Source organism: Pavona decussata, unplaced genomic scaffold (assembly GCF_977016875.1).
Source record: "Pavona decussata unplaced genomic scaffold, jaPavDecu1.1 SCAFFOLD_272, whole genome shotgun sequence".
Lineage (NCBI taxonomy): Eukaryota > Metazoa > Cnidaria > Anthozoa > Scleractinia > Agariciidae > Pavona > Pavona decussata.
In genome coordinates, this window is record NW_028145674.1 from 738,265 (window position 1) to 756,663 (window position 18,399).

The 18,399-nt window shown below is 37.7% G+C and overlaps 1 protein-coding gene and 2 long non-coding RNA genes across 7 annotated transcripts in view; 1 reads left to right on the plus strand and 2 right to left on the minus strand.

Annotated features, from left to right (window-relative positions):
- The window catches only part of LOC146455586 (uncharacterized), a 325,355-nt gene that overhangs the window by 236,210 nt on the left and 70,746 nt on the right, over positions 1-18,399 (plus strand). The window lies entirely within an intron of this gene.
- On the minus strand, positions 6,723-8,880 carry LOC146455593 (uncharacterized). Its single transcript, XR_014859007.1, has 2 exons — positions 8,592-8,880; positions 6,723-7,850 (listed from the first exon to the last, which is right to left on the minus strand). It is a non-coding gene; the product is annotated as an uncharacterized LOC146455593 (long non-coding RNA).
- LOC146455594 (uncharacterized) lies at positions 9,521-15,402 on the minus strand. 5 transcript variants are annotated; one of them, XR_014859000.1, is made up of 4 exons: positions 15,247-15,261; positions 13,824-13,863; positions 11,524-11,603; positions 9,521-9,585 (listed from the first exon to the last, which is right to left on the minus strand). It is a non-coding gene; the product is annotated as an uncharacterized LOC146455594 (long non-coding RNA). The 5 variants fall into 5 exon arrangements; XR_014858999.1 differs by lacking the exons at positions 13,824-13,863; positions 15,247-15,261 and adding exons at positions 12,443-12,689; positions 14,753-14,767; XR_014858997.1 differs by lacking the exons at positions 13,824-13,863; positions 15,247-15,261 and adding an exon at positions 15,335-15,402.

Consider the following 18,399-nt stretch of genomic DNA (forward strand, 5'->3'; position numbering starts at 1 on the left):
AAAGGGTACGCGACAATGCCGAAAGGTATAGTTAGGGAAATACCCAATAACCGAGCCGCTCTCAGTAGATTGGCATGTTATCGAAACGTTTATGGATTAATTTTGTTTCAAAGATTCATGATCCGGTAAAACGATAATTATTCAAATCAACGACTGAGTTGAGATCTTATGCTCGGAGGATTGTCAATATTATTGAAATCAATTGTCGCAAGGGAGTCAAGTAAATAAGACTCGAATACGTTTATCAGTGATTCTTCAATGCGTTGAGTATTTTGGCTGAAGTTTAAAATGAAATAAAGGTTATTTCAATACTATACTTGTGTATGTAGACTGATTTTAATATAAGAGTTAACTGCTTTTTTCGTTGTTTTCTTTTATGATAATCCACTAATATTTTTCTCAAAAGTTTTGAAGCATTTATTCCCATGTTGTAACTAAAAGTTATGTACATGTAAACCCCCTAGATGAGAGGATTTTGATGCCGTGTGAGGCTTGCACGTGACAATCCACACCTTTGGCGAATCCCGCGTATCTCTCTCCGCAAATTTTAAGAGAAAAAACGACATTTTTTCAGTCCAAAACGAGACGTTAACATCAATGTGCTTCTGCAATCAGCCAGTGTGCAATTCTTCGAGCTAGTTAAATTGGCTCGGTGATATTTTATTCCTGTTTGAAAATTGCTTTGTACGGCTAAAATTTGCTACCTGGCTCGCGTGCTCCGGGCTTTAAAGGTCGAGTTTTAAATTACGCCTCCAGCGTTTAAGCGAGAAAATACGTATATTGCCTACTGTCGGAGGTCTCCTGCTGTAACAATTCAAAACGAAAGGTAGATTTCATTACAAAAGGTTGCCATGCACTGGAATGACCGTTTAAACTAAGAAAATTTGGCCCTTTCTAGAGGTTGGAACTCAGGCACTGATAACCGTACAGCCCTTCAATTGCCAAGCATTTTCCGGGATGGATAAATTCGCGATCGCTAACGGGCAATCAGATTCAGTAGGTCTTTCTTGGTATTGAAAGTTTTCAAATGAATCGGTTGATTTGTGTTTGATTCTGAAAGTTGGTGTATCGAGGGTTATAAATCTAATACCTCATGGGAGAATTTGACGCTTGAGTATGAAAGGAACTGCTAACGCAGAAGAATAAATAAAGCGGAATATTGTTTTTCCGACCCAGGCTGAATATTCTTATTTTGTGCCGATGTTAGGCTGAAAATATTCTTTTCAATGTTCTTAGATTATAGCGTATGACATTTTCGTTTTAGAATGTATTGGGATATCTAAGTGTTTGGTGTCCGGATCTGTATCGAACTGTCATTAGCATCAAACATTTGGCTAGTGCAAGTTTTTATCGGTTTATTTGCTAGTCTCATTTTGCCGTTTAGAGATTGAAAGGAAGAATTTTATACGGTTTAGTTTACAGCACACAAAATTGTACTCTTTTCAAAATCTTAGCCACGGGTTATTTCTTGAAATTTCGCAAATTTCAGCCTCGCTATTCTTAAAAATTAAATTCTTATAAAAAAGGGTAATTGCAATTATTCCTTTGAACTTTGGTGTCAGTGGAAAAAAAAAAAACCTGCCAAAAATTACTCAAATACACCTGTGATTAATATTCACCGGCCTACCTCCAATATCGGGCAAAAATTTGGTGTTTTAAGAAAACAAATATATCTCAGTTATTCTAGCCTTTGTTGATTATTCTATCAAGCTCGTCACCTCCGCCGTTGGGATCAGTCTGCCGTCAGTATTTTGTATTTTCTACCTCGAATAGATGCCTGTGGGCCTTCAAGGTCGTGTTTTCGTAACAACGCCCCCAACATTTAATCAAGCCGTGAAAATAAGGAGATGGACGTCGGCCAGAGATGCCCTCCTTCAAGGATAGTGGATTGTTCTGTGAAAACTGTTTCCTTGGTGAAATTGCAACGTTGACATTCGCATACAATTTTAATTAAAATACTGAACTCATCTGTAACACGCCTGTAGAAAAATTATCATCAATTTTCAGTAGCCAGGGTTGCGTGTAAGGTGCGATATTTAGTAATTATTTTATAACTCTCCGCCGATTTTAACGATTTTCTGAAATGAGCGCGCATTACGGTTGAAAAAACCTGAAGCTACCAGTGATGGTAACAGAATGATTGCTAGCAAATAACGACAAGCTGACTACTTTTTATGATTTTATTTATACTCTGATTTGATTAAACACGTAAGACCTAAAAAGCTTTGAATTCGGCGCGCTCTGATCTAAGGGCAAAGTCATGCGCATGCATTAGACGAAGAAGCGAAGTTTTGCGAGGACATCGTAAAGTCCACTGCATGAGCGAACAAGTCACACGAGATGCAGCTTCTACCTCGTCTATAATATCTTCAGTCTGCAGTATTTTTTAGCTTAAAGCTAAATTTTACTCGGATTAAGACTCAGGGTTGATATTTAGAGCTCTTCTTCAGGGGGTAGAAGTCTTAAAGAGGCCGTATAAAGTAGGTCTTAGGGATGATTTGTGGTCGGGCAGGGTGTCATGGTTGGGCAACTGCTGCTTTTTTATTGTTCAAAATGGCCTTATAGCGTCTCCCGTTCAAATGTCTTGCTCAACGTCTGAGACTTGAAGTAAAATGGCGAGGAAGAGCAGGACTTGACGAATATTATCTTTTCACATGTTTTCAAAGAGTGCATGTGAGTTTGAAAAGCTATTCGATTATTTTGCTCCCTTATAACTGTAGCGATCGATGTCAGGCTTGCGATCAATTCCTCGTCGGATTTCCGATTAAGTTGTGTTATAGCATCAGCCAAATGTTGGATCATCGTGATTCGCATCCAGCATTAATATAGTATGAAGATGAAAAATCGATTTAAAACGCTGTCTTGTTTTGATTAAGACGATTCTGTTGTAGAAAGCTGTCAGTTATTGCCCACTTATCACACTTGTTTACATGTTTCATTTCAGTGCAGATATCTCTTTCTTAAAAGAAAACTAAGTCACATCTTTCTCTTTTATACTATTCCTTGACCTTGCTTTCTTGTGATGAGCCCTTAAATTGAAGTCTCTTTAATATGTTATCGACTATCATATTCCTTCAGTCCTCTTTAAAGTCTCAAAATGTGCCCAGTTTCTGGGAGTATGTTAATTCTTGTAAACTGAATCCACTCATAAATCGGTCTTAAATTAAAAATGGTATTGCGGAAGTGCTACGCTCCAACCTCCTTTTGTCCTTGAATCAACAAATCAGTTTTACAAGAGAATTATGGTTGAACTGATATTAACAATGGAAAAATGAATTGCTTTGGTAGGGAATTGACTGCTTACTTTTACGTAAACGGTTACTGGATCGCCCAACAAGACTTGAGTTTGTACTGGCCGCCAAAAACTTGTTTTTACTGTGTAAACTGAAGAAATTGCAAAGTACTTGCAAAGTACAAGTGGACCCACACGAACCGCTCTCAGTAGATTGGCGTGTTATCGAAACGTTTATGGATTAATTTTGTGTGAAAGGTTCATGATTCGGAAAAGGATATATAATTATTCAAATCAACGACTGATTTGAGATCTTATGCTCGGAGGATTGTCAATATTATTGAGATCATTTGTCGCAAGGGAGTCAAGTAAATAAGACTCGAATTCGTTTATCGGTGATTCTTCACTGAATGCGTTGAGTATTTTGGCTGAAGTTTAAAATGGAATAAAGGTTATTTCAATACTCTACTTGTGTATGTAGACTGATTTTAATATAAGAGTTAACTGCTTCTTTCGTGGTTTTCTTTTATGATAATCCACTAATATTTTTCACAGTAGTTTGTAGCATTTATTCCCATGTTGTAACTAAAGCTTATGTATATGTAAACCCCCTAGATGAGAGGATTGTGATGCCGTGTGCGGCTTGCACGTGACAGTCCAAACTTTTGGCGAATCCCGCGTATCTCTCTCCGCAAATTTCAAGAGAAAAAACGACATTTTTTTCAGTCCAAAACGAGAAGTTAACATGAATATGCTTCTGACAATCAGCCAGTGTGCAATTCTTCGAGCTAGTTAAATTGGCTCGGTGATATTTTAGTCCTGTTTGGAAATTGCTTTGTACGGCTAAAATTTGCTACCTGCCTCGCGTACTCCGGGCCTTCAAGGTCGAGTTTTAAATTACGCCTCCAGCGTTTAATCAAGAAAATACTTACTATATTGCCTTTAGGCGGAGGTCTCCTGCTGTAACAATTCAAAACGAAAGGTAGATTTCATTACAAAAGGTTGCCATGCACTGGAATGACCGTTTAAACTAAGAAAATCTGGCCCTTTCTAGAGGTTGAAACTCAGGCACTGATAACCGTAGAGCCCTTTAATTGCCGAGCATTTTGCGGGATAGATAAATTCGCGATCGCTAATGGGCAACCAGATTCAGTAGTTCTTTCTTGGTATTGAAAGTTTTTAAATGAATCGGTTGAGTCGTGTTTGATTCTAAAAGTTGGAGATTCGAGGGTTATAAATCTTATCTCATGGGAGAATTTGACGCCTGAGTATGAAAGGAACGAGCATTTTGCGGGATGGATAAATTCTTGTGGCATTTTTCATGTGGAAATAGAATAATGGAAAATTGGACAATATCTATGCCATTTTTCTAATTTTTTCATTTTTTTGAACAAAATGAAAAAAAAAATGAAAAAATGGTGTGGCTAAATATTCTTTTTTTCATTTTTCTGTTTTTCTATTTTTTGGGGAAAAACGGAAAAAATAGAAAAATGATCTAGGACTCTGAGATTACTTTATTTTTCTCACTTTTTAACAATAACAAAAAAATAATAAAGAAGCAAAATAGTTTTTGAGCCGTTAACAGTATTTTTGTATTTTTGAATTTAACGTCAAATCTAGAAAAATGGAAAAATGATCGATTTTTCTGACCATTTTCTTTTTTTCTATTTTATTCTGTACTTTAAAATACGTAAATATGATAAGGATAAGTAATATTTCCTTTTACCGTTTTTGTTAGAAAAATCAAAAATTAGATTGGCCGAAGTGTGCACGGACCAAAGTGCTGAAGTAGAAGATAAATAGACTGATAACAATTACCATGTAGCTAAAAATGCAGTTAATCATTGACTAAAGCAATTATAGAAGTGTATTAAATTTTGCGTGTTTAATTTTCGTGGATCCTAATTTTAGCGAGTCTTTAATTTCTTCATTTTTTACAAATCGCGAAATTAAAGTCTCGCGAAAATTAGTACGAATAAGGTAAACGTCAACTGTATTTCAGTATTTCGCCAGCAAGTCCTAGCAGAAAGTAGCCGCGCATCGGAGTGAACAGCACAGGGGCACGTGCTTATCCCGTGTTTTAATGAAGTGCAACTTGTGAATTAGGATTGACGCAGGTTCGACGTTTGCTACCACGCTGGAATTAAGTCGACTCTTTGTCGAACCTATTTTTAAGAAATTCGACGCGACTTAGATTCGACGTTTGCCCTAGGCCTAAGAGGGAAATATGTTTAAGCTAGTTATATCAAAATGCGATAGCATACTCCTCAACAACCTTTTTGTCAGTGACCCCACAAAAATCCCAGTAATCGTTCTCGACAACACTTAGTAGTGGAAAAGATGTGGGACAAACCGCCGCAACCTGAGAAGCAAGTGGTTTTAACACTGCCTTCGAAATCGTGCTTTTAATGAACTTTTTTCTGCGGTATAAAAACATGAAAGACGAAACAACACACTGGATTTGCTAACTAGTACAAAAAACCTATTTTATAGAAAAAGCGCATGAATGGTTCAACAATTGCTCGAATTCTTTTGACCAATGCAACAATAGGGCAGTTATCCAGGCACAACAATTGAAGGAATGTACTTTGTGAACCAGTTTAATCACTGATGTCGTCCGTCAAACGAAGTCCGGTCAACTTTTCAAAAGTTTTTAATTCTACATTTGATTTTGATAACTAGTAATCGGAACGTCTTAGGTTCGACTCCTGATAGGAGCACTCGGATTTCCTTTTTCCGAGTATGCCTACGTTATTCAAAACAAATTGTTCCGCAATTTACACTTTCCGGCATTGTCTGGAACGCAGTTTCAGCGGGAGTCAATCTAAATTTCCATGCTTTTGTCCAACGTGTCTACGCCGACTTATAACAGTAATAACTTACCCTTTGCGTCGCGTGCGAGGAGCGAAACATCTCGGTTCCGAGTTTGGCCCTGCAAGCCGTGAATAGCAACAATTTTTTCTCGTCACATTTGTTGAAAGGTTTTTTCTTGTGACTTCCCCAATATTGATAACAAAGACTTGCAACCGTACACCAAAAACCTGTTAGCCCAATATATTGAGGGTTCGTATCCTCATCCTTGCTCTTAAATGTCCCGAGTAATTTTGAAGAGAATTAAAGTTTTCTCTCTAAGTCTGTCGCCTTTGTAGGGCAGATGAAGCTTTTCCCTTCCGTCTCAGCATGATTTTAAACCATGTACAGCATAGTTGCACTCATAACACTCAGAAAAACCCAAACATGCTTCCAAACTACGGAGCTTTTTCGATTTTAATCATTTGCTGCAAGGTGCTGTTCTTTCCGGTCATTTTGGTGAACGACCGCAATCAACAAGGATGAAGTTTTACTCCTAAAAGCTGTTTTTTGAAAGATTGTTTCAGTCTACATTAATACATTTTGATATTTAGGGAGTGAGTGAGTCAATTGGCATCTTAAGAGGAGCTACCCAAATCCCAGGATGCACCACGAGATCTCTTTGCAAAGCTGACAACAGTTCATTTCCACAAAAGCGTTTATTAAATGTCAACTCCAATGTACGTACAATAAGTACACAGATAAATTGTAGTTACACTTTAGGCAGTCCTGATTAAACATAACTATAGTATTAACTCTCTCTATGTTACAGCCTGTACGTTGTTTCAAGACAGAATTTCAAAGAGAGCCTCACGTTCACCATGATCAAAGAAAGCAAAAGTGCAACACCAATTTAATCTCTACAAGGAAGTCATGTTTTACCCCCAGCTAAACCTGAACCAACTAATATCCCTCAATGTTTACTATTCCTTGAATATTCCTTGAGCAATTACATGAATTGGGTTGCTGTTGCAAAATAGCTTTCTGCCAATGTTCAAAGGTCCTTTCATTTAGGATCATTTATTAATTCGGGGCTGTGTACTACTATAGACTGAGCCAGTGGAGATACTTAGTATAGAGCTGTTACGAAACCGACTCGACAATTAGAATACTATCACTGCATTTGTAACTTACTGGGTACAGAAAGTTTTTACGCATCAGCAAACTCAATTCATGTAATTGTTCACCTACAAAGCTGATTATCCAATCCTATATCGAAACATCGAAACGTATAAAGCTGTTCGCGTTAAAAACTAAACCCCACACGAGCGATCATTGTGCAGAATATCTTCACTTTAAGGAACGTTCAGTTGTTTCAGCTTGCAATTTTTAGCTCTGTAACGATAGTCCTTAGTTCAAGTGAAGAAAAAGACCTGACGATCGCTCGTCTGAAACGCTAATCTAGAAAAAAAAAAAAAAAACAGAAATGTAGGTTTTGCGTAAACCATAAAACGTGTCACCACCGGACATAATGACCGCTTTTCTGATTCTTGGGATGAGCAAGGAATTCCCGGCTATATCACAACCAAGGAATCCCCTATCACAAGAAACAGCGCAAGGAGGTGGTACTATATATCTGCAGACGAACATGTACAGCTAATTCTTACTATCCTGGTCCAACCGCAATTACATTTCTTTTTGAGGCAAGCTTCCTTTATTGACAAACTAAGCACTATTTCAATTATCTAAGAACCATGGATCTTGATGCCTCAAACTCCAGTATGCTGGACAATGCTAGCCGCTCTTCGGCACACAACGGCCATTAACACTGTGAAGAAAATGGGAAATAAATAAGAGGAGAAAAAAAAAGGTACTACAACTAGAATTAACTCTCGGAGACTACTGTGTTCAGTAGTAAAGACTGAGGCTGAAAATTCTGTCTTAAAAATGAATTAACTCTTCAGTGTATGTGTAACACGAGTATCTTAAAGAATTCTTACTCTAACCAATTGTGATTTAACAAAACGTTTAAAGATATTCCGATTAATGCAATGTTTTCCTATGAGGAAAGACCTCTTAATATAAAAAAGAAAGCATCAAGTTTTTATTCTGCCAGAGATATTGGTGGAAAATGCAGGAAATAAACAAAATCACCCCCTAAAAATTGATTCATCACTTACTTGAAAGCGCTCTTACAGATTTTGTTCTGTAATTTCTCCTCCAAGTTGTGTGGATTGAACAGTTTAAATCCGTAAAGTTTCGTCATAAAGTGTGTGACCAGATTTCGAGGTAATCGACAATGTTAAAAATGAGAGGATATGCGCTACCGTCGCTATGGTAATAGTTGTTGCTTGGAAGCCGATGAACTGAATTTAACTTTGATCATACATTATGTTAAAATGATGATGTAGTATGAAGGTCACCGAAGTTTATCTTCTATGCAAGATTGTAATTTCAAAACCTCTACCCTTAGTCTAGAAAATTGAAATTTCTTTTTCTCAGAACTCCAAATTTTGGAGCCCGGCATCATCTAAAAGTATTTTGATAAATAATCAGGAAGTTAACTTGCCATTTCGAGTTTGAATGTGGAGCGCAAGGATTGCTTGGACCACACTGAACGGCACCTCTTTTTACATCTGCAAACTGCAAAGGAACGGATATAAAGAAAAAATACTGAGCCTCGCAGATACAAACGGGTTCTCGCAAAATAATGTGGATTAATACTGGTTAAAATGAGTGACAGGAACTCAAGTGTTCTTAAATTTACTGAAACCTAAGCGCTTGAATGTCACATTTGTCTCGCAAAAACATTGAAAGCGCAGGTGCAATTGCACCAAGACAAGTATGACCTCACTACCAGTCCAGTCCTTGATGATCTACTCTGTAAATAAGTCATCATTACACCATTATCATTTTTATTATTATTATTATTATCGAATTGTAAATAGGTTTTAATAGCTCTTTTTTTCTACTTTTAACTTGTAAATATCAATTTTGCTTGGAATATTATAATAAAGAAAGATTTTTATTTTATATTATTATTATTATTATTATTATTATTATTATTATTATTATTATTATTATTATTATTATTGCCATGTCATGGATCAGAAGCCGAATTTCATTCGCACTGTTAAGATCTGCATTCGTCTGTCTTCAAGGTTCGACGACATTACGAAGAATTCAACGTGACATCAAAAACGCAGACATTGACATTGACACTGCATAAGGGGCCATTTGAGAGATGCGTATTTTGTTTTTGTTTTTTTCTTTTAATCAAGTGGAGCTAATTTTAAAATGCCGTATTTCATTTTTCTTTTAAACTTTATGACATCTGTTTTTCATGATTTCAGGATTTGTATGGAATATTGAAATAAAGATATATTGAATTTATTATTATTATTATTATTATTATTATTATTATTATTATTTTTATTATTATTATTATTATTATTATTATTATTATTATTATCTCTGATTAAATATACAAGCAGGTGCCAACCTCTTGTACATCTTCCATGATCTTCCACAGGGCTGCCTTTTCACGATCGTCATAATAGGATCTAGAAAGAAAATGTGAGCTCAAATCATCTGGAAGACTAATATAAGGCATTTAATTATTATATTATATTTACAGGGACCTATCTGCTGACAACAAAAGAGCATGAAGACAAGTGATAAGCTTGTTTTGTTTTTTTTTATCTGGTCGAAGCTTTGTGAATCGATCAAACGTGGCCTCCTAATTTTAAGATATAGTATTCAGAACAAGCTGAAAGGCAGGTTCTTACTTGTTCGCTGTATTAACGAGCAAGCAATTCTCTCAAACATAACAAAAATTAAACAAATATCTGAATAACTTAAAGATTAAAAAAACGGTGTGTTAGCTTTTCCAGCTCTCACTTTAATAGCATCAATGCACAAACTCGTGATAAATCTTCTTTGTATGCGTTATATCAATAAAGTATGTCATGTCAGTCAAACTATTTTGTAAAGTCTAAAGATAAAAGCTGCCTCACACATTTGTTGTGTGCTGGTACAATTCTAAAAATTAAGAAAAAAATAAATGCCTTTCTGTACATTCAGATCAAAGGCAGAAAGTAAAGTAACTTCCAGACTACTGACTTTGTCATTAGATGGCAGATCACGGCTCCAAAGGGTTGCTCCACAATCATTTCTCATGAAATTTGCAAGTCAATTTGACAGAGAAAGTCAATGATTGAAATCTCGTATCAATGTAGATAAACTTCAGGCGCGGATCTAGGGGAGGTGAAATGGGTGAGTTTTCACCGCTCCCCCCCCCCCCCCCCCCTCCTTTTTCTGAGTCCACTTCTTTCTTTTTCTTTTTTTTTTTTATCCCTCAAATATTGAAATAATATTTGATTTCTCTGATTTCTCTGATTTCTCTGATTGAGTTCGAGAATGTGCATAAGCGATGACTGGTTCTACCAATCAATTTATTCATTTTGATTCCACAAATAAATCGTAAGGGTACCACTCCAGCAGAAACGGCTAAGGAGTATTGGAAGCGCGCTGTCGTAATACCGTTTTTAGACATATTTTCATTGGAATTGAAGTCCCGTTTCAGCCACGAAAAGCGAGCTCATTATAAGCTTTGTGCCCTCGTGCCAGAGGTAATTAGCAAAAAAGATGAAAACGCTGTGACTAGCCTTCTCAACGTTCTGAAAGAGAAATGGGAGCATATTCTTCCGCTTCCTGCGGCGTTTGAAAGTGAGCTGTTTCGCTGGTCGAATCATTGGAAGAGGCAAGAAGCTAAGCCAGATGAATCCGTTGCATCCATTACAGCTACGTGAGCTGCTAAAGATTCTGGCTGTCTTACCTATTGGAAGCACCGAGGCCGAATTCTCCTGTCTCCGCATACTCCACATCTGGCTGAGATCGACAATGACCACCACGGACAGACTATCTGATTTGTCCGATCCGTCATCGCCATGCATGGTAACACGATGGTTGCTCTGGAGACAGACAGCATTTGCCGAGCATTTATGGAACTCCATCCAAGAAGGATGACGGAACCATCACTTTTTTGGGCAGTAAATATCGTAGAGGACATTAGAGAGTAATGTAGTCATGATTGCATATTTTTTAGGAATCAATGTACACACGGTAAACTTTCATTGTTATTGATAAAAACTAGCAACAATTCGAATGCAACAAGGCACCAAAAGCTATTTACTATTTCGACAAGAAATTAGTCTTCCCGGTTTAGAAATCCGCAACTGAATTTACAAATCTAAGATAATATAATTGGAATTTGCGTTCGCCTAAAATTCGAAAATGTTAATTATTCATCGGAAATCAATCATGCTGATGCACAGACCTCAAACACCTCAACCAGGCTTTGGTTCTATTACATTATTACAAAAGTTCACCCCCCTTTTCAAAATCCTCGATCCGCGCCTGAATTTATGTAGTATTTGACTACCTCTCTAAATGTTTCTTTACTTCTTTACTAAGTGGAATGGTAATTAGTGTTTTCTTACTTGGACTCAACAAAGGCAGTTGAGAGGCAAAGAACAAGGACAATGACAGCAATGGCTTGTTTCATCTTAGGCAATGAATCCTATGGAAAAAGTGGGAAGCAAAGGCGGAAAAAGATCTTGGATTAGGTCTGTGATGCTTAAAATCTATGTTTCCTTCATTAGGGAAGTATGGTTTCAGCTTCTAGTTTCATATGGATGCTCTAGGACTGAGCTGCAGGCAGACAGGAGACTCGTGGGGACTAGAACAATGGTATTAAACCAGGTTAATAGAATTTCTATGTCGATGAGTGGTGTATGTGTGAAAGCAATGTTTAAGATTTTGCTCTCTGTGAGAGATGTAATGTTCAGCGCGCGTAATGAGCCTAAAATCATCGAAAAACCCGAGTCCTCGATCGCGACAAAATAAGCGTAAAGTACGCGTCAACGTATTCCCTGGATGATTTCTTTATTGTCTAACACTGTAACACATCCAACATTCTCACTTTAAGTTTGGTTTCCTAAAATAATAGATTTTCTCCTTGAAAGAAGACAATACTTTAACGATCGAAGCTCGCAAAAAATCTTGCCTTCGTCCGCCATTTTGAAAATGCTGGTTTGTTTTTGCTTTGTTTTGACACGTGATACACATATTCTAACAAGTTTCTCATTGCCTGAAATGTGAGTACCGCCTATCCTTAAGGGTGATGGTTGAACACGAGAAAAGCAATTAAAAGCGTTTCCATTATGCTCAGTGTATAATTCATGTATTATATTCAATATATTACTATTATTATTATTAATATTCTTATTCTCATTATTATTATTATTATTATTATTATTATTACAGCGTACTTGCTTATTTAAAGACGAAACCGCGGTAGATATTTCCACAACCTTGAAAACTAAACGAGAACGCTCAATTAGCACTTTCTCTTCGTACCACTCATGACGCATTGATATTGTTTAAGAAGAGGATATTTTCCAGCTGACAGGACAAAGAAAGTGCTTGCAGTCGGTTTAATTGTGACAAATCGCTTCCCTCGGTTTAGTGTCTAGCTGTACCAATTTTTCAAAGGCCACACTCTTTGTCTCTTGCGATTACCAACTAAAGGTTTTTGGTGCTACCACTGAGGTGAGTTTCAGGGAAGCGAAACTTGTTTTATCACTTGAGCTACGTTCTTTGTACACTTATAAGATCCCTTCTCAAGCAGTTTAAGGCCTGGGTTTGAAGGGTGTTCAGAAAATATGAATGATCCCCTATATCTTCGGTTTGTCTGCCTAAGACAGGATGAAATATTCCCTGGATATTAAACTTGATGTTTTCTTTTGCCTTAACGTATAATTTTGATCACGTGACCGATCACGTGACCAAAAAATGAGAATTTCGTAAATCGGCGATATGGCGGCGAATTTTCTTTATAAAAATAACTGAATTAGTGTTTTCGAAGCAGATTTTAAAATATTTAACTTTCTACGTTTGGAATGACTGTCCTTAAGCTTTTAAATTGGAGAAATTAACGATCAAAAGTTGAATTGTGGACTAAAAAATGACCTTTGCCCCGATAATTTTTTTCTGGAGAACAATGGACGATCATTCCAAACGTGAAGCGATGGAGATATTTAATCTTTATTAGAAACGCGTTTTTGTTTGATATTATCTCTTAAAACCGTCGCCTACCTGTCAAATCTTTGCTTTTTTCACAAAAATGATCACGTGACATGTCACGTGATCTATGCACTACTCATTATGCTTAGAAATTTTCAGAATGATGAGATCTTTTTATCTTCCAAATTTCAGTTCTGTGCCATTGAATTTGTTAAAGTTATCTAGAATAAACCATTTTTCCTCTTAAAAGCCCTTGACCCAGGCCTTAAACTGCTTGAGTTGATACTTGATAAGACGAATAGAAATTGCTCGCACCATTCTCTTTTTTTCATCACATGCACGCAAGATCGCAAGAATGCTTGGTAAGTGTTCTGGCTCTCTGGTTTTATGTTGTCTTGGAGGTTTGATAATTTAGTAGTCATATTTTGTCGCGGTAACCAGCATTTAGGTCACAAAATGTGTGAGACCCTCGCCGATAGCGATGGTTCTTAAGCCGGAACGTCTTTGGCTGAGTCAAGGAAGCACTCAGCAGCCAAGTAGAATGTAAGATGGATCATAACTTAACGAGTTTTTATTTCAGCCTTTGTTCATAACTTTTCCACAGATGGTAATGTTTAGGGAACTGCTCAGAATATACGCTAGTAAAGGGATTCAGATACACCGCGACTCTCGAAACCCACATGTCAATTAAGTCAAAATACGTTGAAGTGCTTACCTAACTGGTATCAAAAGTAAACTCACGTGAGAAAGACTACCTTCTTAAATCCGTTCTCTTTCCCGATTGCACAAAATAAATTGCACAACTGCTCGATTGTTAGACAATATTTTTTCGTAGTAACTCACCTTCTTGTCCGTCGTCTCTCTTCAAGTTATTCGTGACCAATGGTATAATTTCATGAAAACAAACTATTAAATTTGTTAACGTGTGCTAATTTGAACTGGATTTCAAGAACTGATAACGGGGTTGTCGAAAACACCTTTCAATCAAGTTCTTTTTAGTGAGTTCAAAATAAAAATAAATTTAAAATTGAATGGTTTGCCGAAAAATATGTCCAGGAGAGGAAAACTTCCCTTCGATGCAGCAAATGACGCCGCTTTGTGAAAGGGCTGTTAAATCCCCTTCAAATTAAACAAGTAAACTGCATCAGTTGAAAACGTTGCAAAACTATAATTCCATGGATTTAACTGTGCGCAGCCTGTTTTCCTCACAAAACAACTTGATAGCTATCAATGAATACACGTTTCAAGAAAAACGAATGGTTGCTTGGATTTTATTTCGAAGTCTTCTTAGAGGTGCAGCGTATTTTCTTATTTAAAGAAGAAACGGCGGTAGATATCCTGAGTCTACAACCTAGAAAAATAAACGAGGACGCTCAATTGGCTTTTTCTCCTCGTACCGCTCATGGCGCATTGATATTGATTAAAAAGAGGATATTTTCCAGCACAGAGGACAAAGAAAGTGCTTGCAGTCGGTTTAATTGGCTGAAATCGCTTCCCTCGGTTTAGTGTCTAGCTGTACCAATTATTCAAACGCCACACTTTTTGTCTCTTGTTACCAATAAAAGGTTTTTGGTGCTACTACTAAGGTGAGTTTTAGGGAAGCGAAACTTGTTTTATCACTTGAGCTACCGGTTCTTTGTACACTTATAAGATCCCTTGATACTTGATAAGACGAATGGAAATTGCTCGCACAATTTTCTTTTTTCCATTAAATGCACACAAGATCGCAAGAATGCTTGCTAAGTGTTCTGACTTTTCTAGTTCTATGTTGTCTTAGAGGTTTGATAATTTATTAGTCATATTTTGTCGCGGTAACACAGCATTTAGGTCACAAAATGTGTGAGACCCTCGCCGATAGCGATGGTTCTTAAGCCGGAACGTCTTTGGCTGAGTCAAGGAAGCACTCGGCAGCCAAGTAGGTTGTAAGATGGATCATAACTTAACGAGTTTTTATTTCAGCCTTTGTTCATAACTTTTCCACAGATGGTAATGTTTACTGAGGGAACGGCTTAAAATGTACGCTAGTAAGGAGATTCAAATACACCGCGACTCTCGAAACCCACGTGAAAATTAAGTCAAGGTACGTTGAAGTTCCCACCTAACTGGTATCAAAAGTAAACTCGCGTGAGAAAGACTACCTTCTTAAATCCGTTCTCTTTCCCGATTAGACAAAATAAATTGCGCAACTGCTCGATTGTTAGACAATATTTTTTCGTAGTAACTCACCTTCTTGTCCGTCTTTTCTCTTCAAGGTATTCGTGACCAATGGTATAATTTCATGAAAACAAAAATTTGTTAACGTGTGCTAATTTGAACTGGATTTCAAGAACTGATAACTTGACTTACTTGACTTAGTTCCTTATCTCCTCTGGGAGAATAGGGCCGTTGACTTGTTTTCTCCATCCCACCCTGTCTCTCGCAGCGATGACAGCCTCTCCCCAAGTGTCAAAACCCATCTTCTGCCTCTCTCCTTCCACAGTCCTTCTCCAGGTCTCTTTCGGCCGCCCTCTTTTCCTCTTCCCCTCCGGTGTCCAAGTTAGGGCAATGCGCGGGTTCTGATCGCTGCTCATGCGCAGGACATGCCCTATCCACCGCCACCTCCGTCTCCTAATCTGCTCCCTGATGGAGCATGTTTTTGCTCGCCGTCTAACCTCTTCATTTGTCACCTTCATTGGTGACAAATTAGATCTTAAGTAGTCTACGTAAGCACTTGTGTAGGAATGTGTCCAGCTTTCTTTCGTCCCTCTTTGTCATTCTCCATGTTTCACATCCGTAGAGTAACACTGCTACGACATTGGATTTGAATATTCTGATCTTAGTGTTTTTGCTCAGTTGTCCACTTCTCCAGATCTTAGTTAGTTTGTTAAATGCTCCTGTAGCTTTCCCTAGACGGTGCTTGATATCGTCTTCAGCCCCTCCATGCTTAGTTATTCTTGCTCCTAGGTAGTCAAAGCAATCCACATCCTCTACTTCCTGCCCATCTATAACAACTGTGTTGTTGCTGTTGGCGTTGATTCTCATCAGTTTGGTTTTCTTGGTGTTAATCTTGAAGCCTGTTCCTTTACCATTACTACTGAGATAGTTAATCTTCGACTGTATCTGCGTGAATGTACTTGAGATGAGAGCTAAGTCATCTGCGAAATCTAAGTCCTCTAACATAGTTGTCAACCTCCACCTAATACCTGTCCTTGTGCATTCGACTGATCTTCTCATCACCCAATCAATCACCAAGAGGAACAGGAACCCTGACATGTTGCAACCCTGTTTGACGCCTGACTTCACTTCGAACCAATCTGATCTTCCAGCACCATCTACCACAGCACATGTGCAGTTAGTATACATGACTTGCACCATTTTCACGATCTTAGTTGGTATTCCATAGCACCTCATGATCTTCCAGAGAGTGTCTCTGTGTATGCTATCGAAGGCCTTCTCGTAGTCCACAAAACAGAGGTAAAGGCTGGTGTTCCATTCGGCTACCTGTTCAATTATATTTCGCAATATGAAGATCTGCTCAGTCGTGCTCCTTCCTTTTCTAAAGCCAGCTTGTTCTCTTCTCAACTCAGCATCCGTTCCAGCAACAATCCTCTTGATCAAGACTCTTCCCAACACCTTGGCGACAATAGACATGAGGGTGATACCTCTCCAGTTTCCACAACTCGTCAAGTCCCCTTTCTTGGGCAGTTTGATGATAAGCCCCCTAGACCAGTCCTCTGGAATACTTTCTTCCTCCCATATTTTGTTGAATAACTCATACAGGACACTAACTGTGGTGTCAATGTCAACCCTCAGAAGGTCTGCCGTGATACTATCAATACCTGGCGCCTTTCCACTTTTCATGTCCCTTAATGCACTCCTAATCTCCTCCTTTGTTATTTCTCCTGTATTGATGCTGTTATTCACCACGTCTGCCTCTTCCATCTCAATAACAACTTCGGGAACTGGCCGGTTTAAGACTTCCATGAAGTGCTCTTTCCATCTTGCTCTAGCCTCGTCTTCTTTATTCAATAACTTTCCTTCCTTGCTCTTCACCATGCCTGCCTTTCTTGGCCCTTCGTTGCATAATCTCCTGGTTGCTTCATATACTCCCTTCAGTTGGCCCTGACTCGCAGCCTCCTCTGCTTCTCGTGCTACACCGTTAATCCAGTCTCTCTTATCTTTCCTGAGGCTTCTCTTCACCTCCTTGTCCTTTTCTCTGTAGTCGTTTCGAGCTTTGTTCTTTAGCCTCTCCGATCGTGCATCTCCTATTTTCTTTTTCAGTCTCCTTCTCTCTTCGATCTTTCTCCAGCTTTCCATACTAATCCAGCTCTTACTTTTCTTCTTTCTTCGCCCTAGGGTAGTTAGATGTTCGGGGCTATAAGCACACTTTTGAAAATTTTACTGAATTCATACCTGATTCAACAATGAACTCAAAAACCTAGATTTTTATCCTCGGTTTCTCAAAAACCTAAATCCTCGTTTTTCATAAATGACACCCAACTGATCCCCAACTCACAAACAATCATCGATTAAATCCAACCAACTCATCAATCGCTGATTTGAATGATGAATACAATACTTTTGAACACCAATTTGGATATAATTAACCTGTAATGGAGAAAAAAATTATGTAATCTAATTTATATGAACAACCAATTTGATCATAATGATAAAACATATTTTATTCATCCAACATTTCAAAATTTTGCTGCATCTGCTGATGGTTATATAATCAACCGAAAAAGATTGGAACCAAGAAAAGGATATTTGTCTGAGAACGGCTATTATATAATTTCTCCGTTATGTAACAATACATGCCCCGCTCATCGATTCGTCTATGAGGCCGTAAATCAATCAATAATTCCTCCTGGATTGCAAATAAATCACATTAATTCCAATCGACAAGACAATTCAAGCAAAAATCTTGAGTTGGTGACAGCTTCCGAAAATATCAAAAAGATGCATCAATCAAGAAAAGCTTTTTTTAACAGCTCTTATAATGAAGATGAATTACAAACAATTAATAGATTAATGGAATTTCCACCAATTGAAGACAATGATAGTGAGTTTTCAAGGACTGAAAATAAGTTGATAAATAAATTGTATTATAGAATGTGTCACAATTTGGATGACATTAATTTTCCACTGTATCGTGATTAATCATCAATGAATTCAAGGGTTGTTTGACTATGTTTGATGTATTTTTGGAGGGTGGTTTTGGAAATGTTGCCAAAACCAAAGTCACTTAAAGACAAAACGCGTACCGTAGGGTAACCGAGATGGTGGAACAAAAAAATCAGACAACACATATG